At 45.6% G+C, this 6287-nt stretch overlaps 2 non-coding genes across 2 annotated transcripts; one reads left to right on the forward strand and one right to left on the reverse strand.

Annotated features, from left to right (window-relative positions):
• Nucleotides 1-4716: 4716 nt before the first annotated feature.
• Nucleotides 4717-4790, reverse strand: Trnaa-ugc. The gene has a single exon. It is a non-coding gene; the product is annotated as a tRNA-Ala (tRNA).
• A 1149-nt stretch (nt 4791-5939) lies between these two features.
• On the forward strand, nt 5940-6013 carry Trnat-ugu. The gene has a single exon. It is a non-coding gene; the product is annotated as a tRNA-Thr (tRNA).
• The last annotated feature ends 274 nt before the right edge of the window (nt 6014-6287 follow it).

The following is a 6287-nucleotide window of genomic DNA, read 5'->3' on the forward strand; positions in this document are numbered from 1 at the left end:
CCCTTCCTGGGACAATGAATTCACGGTGTTCTTATTTCAATTTCCAGGAGTGTATATATCAAAATGTCGACATCACCGATTTCGAAAAATGTTTGCCATCTTCAGATCTGATAAACATGTACCTATAAAGCTTCGTACAATTTCAGTGTCGGAAAAAATCGCAATGCCAAGGAGTTGTCTGACATAAACGAAGGTTGGTAGGCCTGTTTCGTCATCTGAAATGTGATGTCTACTCAAATTACGAGCCAGTCGCATAAGAGTAGCGATAGTAGCCGCCACTATGAGTATGCGCTCAAGTATGCTTTAAATACTACATGCCTTTGAGAGTGGAGTTGGTGAGTTTATGTTGGTCAAGAATGCCTTTAAGGCAACAAAGACGCCATTATCAGCACCTCACTGAGCTTGGAAGAGGTCATGCAATAGGGATAAGAGAAGCTGGATGTTCCTTCTGCGATACTGCAGAAAGAGTTGGCAGGAATGTAGCCACTGTACATGAGAGCTGGCAGTAGTGATCACGAGAATGTATGCTCGCAAGAACACCGGGCCATAGACGACCACGTGACACTAACGCGAGGGAAGACCGTTGTGTTCGGCGTATGGCTCTGGCGCATCGCACTGGATCTGCAGCTGCAATATAAGCAGCAGTTAGCACCACAGTGACAACGAACTGTTACAAATCGTTTACTTCAGGGACAGCTCCGAGACAGGCGCCCTGCAGCGTCCTCCCACTGACCACAAACCGCCGCCATTGACGACTTCAGTGCTGTCTGGTGGGAGCCCATTCGAGGGCAGAGGTCTGTTGTGTCTTCTGATGAAGGCTGGTCCTGCCTCGGTTCCACTCATAGCCGTGTGTTGGTTAGGAGGAGGCGAGTTAAGATCCTGCAACCAACCTGTCTGCCTGCCAGATACACCGGACCGACACCTGGAGCTATGGTCTGGAGTGCGATTTCATATGACAGCAAGAGCCCCCTCACTATTATTCCACGCACCCTGACTACAAATTTGTACATCAGTCTGTTGGTATGACCTGCAGTGCTGCCGTTTATGAACAGCATTCCAGAGAGCATACCGCTCGTCCACATACAGCTGTCGTACTGTTGTAACCCAACATGCTCTACGGATTGTCGAAATGTTCCTTGACCTGCTCGATTACCAGATCTTCCTCCAGTCGAGCACAAATGGGACATCATCGGACGACAACTCCAACGTCATCCACAACCAGTATCAACTTCCTCTGTATTGACCGACCAAGTGCAACAGGCATGAAATTCAATCCTACAAATTAATATTCGGCACCTGTACAATACAATGCATGCACGTTTGAATATTTGCATCAAACATTCTGGAGATTACACCGGTTATTAATGTACGAGCATTTCACATTTTCAATGGCTTATCTCGTGCTTACATTAACCAGTAATCTTTCAAATGTTAATCATTAAAATAGGTTACCTAGACAAATGTCTTCCCAAAATTTCTTTACATTTATTATTTCTTAGTGTCGGATTATTCCCGTCAGTGTGTGTAACAAATATAAGTTAGGCATTTATAATTTCACAAAGTCAACTAAAATATTTGAATGAATGTAAAACATATGATGTGATGTACATTCACTGAAATATCGTAGTTGACTTCGTGCTGTTTGCAGCGCGTATCTGTATCAATACAAATTGTAAAAATGGATGCATGTTTGTTCCACATATCCTCCTAATCAAATCTACCGATATCAGCCAAGCTTGGTACACAGATCACTTATTGTCTGGAAATAATCACTGTGGGGGTAAGAACGACCTAGCTATTAAACGGTTGGGGGTGGAGGTAAAGAAGGAGACGTACGAATTCCCAAACTTCTCGAGTACTTCAGAATGAGAGCACTCGCTGACTTGCAACTAACTTTACAAATAAATTCAACCATTACGAAACTTTTTCTCCCTGACAAACCTCACAAAATGATGAAAAAAAGTTTATTGATTAATACATTTTCGCTGTTCGTGCAGTAAAACGGTCACATGAGGAAGGAAGTTTGAATTTTTTTCTTTCCTATCAACTGTATTCACGAAACATTTCGCATACAATATCCACAAATGCTGCTGAACGTATTTACGCAATTATATCACTCTATGACACATAGTTCAGGAGATATTTCATAAGTGATGAGCTGCATGAAAACGAAACTGCAGGGTGAAATTCACTGGAGATACAGGTAAACAACGTGTACAAATATGTGGGAAGTATGTGAAATATGTGTGATATGTGTACAATGTGTACAAATACGTGTGAAGTATGTGAAATATGTGTGATATGTGTATAAGCGGGAAAGGCACGAGTAAAACGTTCCTCCTAAACACATAAAACAGATTCAATAGAATTTGGTACACATAGTATTTACATGCTGGAAAGAAGTACTGTGGGACAATAATCAGCGACCACTACAGGGTTTGAGGTGATAACGTGGAGAGAGAAGGAGTGGACACAGTTAGGGGGAGGGGGATTTGAACAGAGATAGGAGGGAGCGGAAATGGACAGAGAGGGGAGAGGAGGAGATGGACAGAGAAGGGGAGGAAGAGATGGACAGAGAGAGTAGGAGGAAGATACAGTCAGGAAGGAAGGAGATGGACAGAGAGTGAGATGGAGATGACAGAGAGGGAGGAGGGGATCGATAGAGAGGGGTTCGAGGAGATGGGCCATTTTGTTATGTATCAGTATGAAGATTGGTGGTGGATTTTGTCACATCTGAAGATGGTGGATATTCACCAAAACCTGTGATGTAGATATTTTAATAGATATATTAAAGCGATAGAGACGTAATAAATTATTATGGAAACATTTGAAAAGGTCGCATACTTCCAGCTGACAATACGTCAGTTTTTCAAAAACCAAAAAGACAAGTACATCTACAAAATTTGTAGATTTGGGAATCTGTATTCGCGAGGGCTCGCTTACCTGCTGATTAAACATTATGAGGACCTCAATCTGACCTGACCTTTACGTTCAGAATTGAAATAAAAGATTATGCAGTGGTATACAGCGAGTACATCGGAGAATTTTTCCAACATTGTAGAGTGTTACATTGCACCACTGCACGACGAAAAGCGCGATGCATCCTCTTTTCCCGCGGTATGCAAATACCTCCGCCTTCAGCTGAGTTACTGGGTGACGCTGAGTACGGGAAAAACTTGACGGCCAATTTAGCGGCCGCGAAAAGTTCCAGAAAAGCTGTTCGGCAAACAAGTCAGGTGGGAACGCCTGCAAGACTACGACGTTTCAGAGAATGGAACGCACAGGACTGCATAAACACCTGTGGGGCCACTCAGCCAAGTTGTTCACCTCAGACGTCTTAAGGTTGTGTTACAGAGTGGTCAGCGCGATCAGTAATCTCGTTGTGCGTCACAGGGAAATCCGTGGACAGTTCGGCAGTCCGCCAGGTTTTCAGGAAAAGGTCTCCTGTTCCCTAAAACGCGAACATGTGATCGTTAGAATGTGCCATGTACTACACCTCATATGGTACATTCGGTAACTTACATTCCATTTATATATAGCAAACTGAAAAGTACGCTTATCTATCTTTATATTTACGCTACGGTTAGCTACAGTACGGTACATAATGGGGTTGACAAAAATATGGAAACAGTACGGTGCGTGAAACCTGTTGGCATTCAAAACACCTTCCAATCGTCTCGAATGGTTAAATACAGATGCTTTATGGTTCTGAACGTCATCTTATACCATCCCTCCCGCAAAATAAAGGCTTGCTCAGGTAAAGAGGTTAAAAGTAGGTAGTGATCACACACCTTTCTTTGCAAAGTGGACCACAAAGGCTTAGTAGTATTGACGTCTGGTGATTATGATGGCCACAGGGGATACAACAATTCGTCCTCGTGTTCTCAAAACCAGTCCTGAACGATGCAAGCTGTGAAGCTGTGCGAACGGGGTTCTTGTCGTCTTGGAACACAGCATCACCATTGGGGAGCAAACATTGAAACATGGAAAAGACCTAATCAGCCACAACAGTCACATAAACAATGGCAGTAATTCGACTATGCAGAGTAACCATAGGGCCCATGGAATACCAGGATATGACCGCCCGTATCATCACCGAAACCCCGCCGTGTAACAGTATTGTGCCGGCCGGGGTGGCCGAGCTGCTCTCAGCACTTCAGTCTGGAACTGCGCGACTGCTACGGTCGCAGGTTCGAATCCTGCCTCGGGCATGGATGTGTGTGCTGTCCTTAGGTTAGTTGGGTTTAACTAGTTCTAAGTTCTAGGGGACTGATGGCCTCCGGTGTTAAGTCCCGTACTGCTCAGAACCATTTGTATCAGTCTTGGGATGTAAATTATGCCAGAAATTGGAAGTACTGTTGAACAAGATTCGCCTGACCAAATGACCTTCTCCCACTGCATCATAGTCCAGGTTTTATAGCTTCGGCACCACGTTTTTCCGTTATGGGCGTTTGCGTCACCATGAGTGATTTAAGAGTTCGAGCTCGCCCTGCAATTCCCAGCTTATGGAGATCCCTTCGTTTTGTTTTGGTGCTGACAGTTAGTGACCTTTTCAGCTCCTTATATACTAATATGGTAGCTGTTCTTTCAGACATGTCCGAAAGAACGGATACCATCGGTGACCATGCAGCTCTTTAGAATGAAATTACAATGAAATGAACACCGTTAGCTGCTTACAGGCGTTGACATACGTCAACGGGGACAGATGAAAATGTGTGCCCCGACCGGGACTCGAACCCGGGATCTCCTGCTTGCATGGCAGACGCTCTATCCATCTGAGCCACAGAGGTTGGTTGGTTGGTTGTTTGGGGGAAGAGACCAAACAGCGAGGTTATCGATCTCATACGATTAGGGAAGGATGGGGAAGGAATTCGGCGGTGCCCTTTCAAAGGAACCATCCCGGCATTTGCCTGAAGCGATTTAGGGAAATCACGGAAAACCTAAATCAGGATGGTCGGACGCGGGATTGAACCGTCGTCCTGTCGAATGCGAGTCCAGTGTGCTAACCACTGCGCCACCTCGCTCGGTGAGCCACAGAGGGCACATAGCACGACTGCAGGGATTTATCTCTGGCACGCCTCCCGCGAAACCCACATTGTTAACGTATTGTCCCACACTCATTACTAGCGGCGCGTTGCCGATTCCCGTAGGAGTGCGGGCAACGTTTGTGCATTCGCACAGAAGAAGAAAATGGTCAAGTGGTCGGTGAGCCTTAACTATATTTGTATACTAAGATGGTATCTGTTCTTTCGTACATGTCTGAAAGAACAGATACCATCGGTGACCATGCAGCTCGTTAGAATGAAATTACAATGAAATGAACACCCTTAGCTGCTTACAGGCGTTGACATACGAACTCTTACGGGAATCGGCAACGCGCCGCGAGTAATGAGTATAAAGGGCGGCGGCACTACGAATGTTGTGCGGGACAAAACGTTGAGAATGTGGGTTTCGCGGGAGGCGTGCCAGAGATAAGTCCCTGCAGTCGCGCTATCCTCTGTGTCCTCGGTGGCTCCGATGGGTAGAACGTCTGCCATGTAAGCAGGAGATCCCGGGTTCGAGTCCCAGTCGGGGCACACATTTTCATCTGTATACGTTGACGTATGTCAACGCCTGTAAGCAGCTAATGGTGTGCATTGTAATTTCATTCTAACGTGCATGGTCACCGATGGTATCTGTTCTTTTGGACATGTCCGAAAGAACAGATACCATCTTAGTATACAAATATAGTTAAGGCTCACCGGCCACTTGACCGTCTTCTTCTTCTGTGCGAATGCACAAACAGTGCCCGAACTCTTACGGGAATCGGCAACGCGCCGCGAGTAATGAGTATAAAGGGCGGCGGCACTACGAATGTTGTGCGGCACAAAACGTTGAGAATGTGGGTTTCGCGGGAGACGTCCCAGAGATAAATCCCGGCAGTCGCATTATCCTCTGTGTCCTCGGTGGCTCAGATGGATAGAGCGTCTGCCATGTAAGCATGAGATCCCGGGTTCGAGTCCCGGTCGGGGCACACATTTTCAACTGTCCCCGTTGACCTATGTCAACGCCTGTAAGTAACTGAGGGTGTTCATTTCATTGTAATTTCTTTTCAGCTGTTGTCTCTTATTTTTCGTCACAATTCACTTCAATGACTGTCCGTCACCATCAGTCAATACACAGTTACGTCCTCGTTGTGACTTAGCAGACGAGGTGTATCCGCTTTCACTGTATACAGTGTAAACCTTCGATACGGTGCCTCTTCAAACACCAAACACTTCGTCATCTTTGTTACGGAAACAACTACC

The sequence above is a fragment of the Schistocerca piceifrons genome, chromosome 8, assembly GCF_021461385.2.
Source record: "Schistocerca piceifrons isolate TAMUIC-IGC-003096 chromosome 8, iqSchPice1.1, whole genome shotgun sequence".
Lineage (NCBI taxonomy): Eukaryota > Metazoa > Arthropoda > Insecta > Orthoptera > Acrididae > Schistocerca > Schistocerca piceifrons.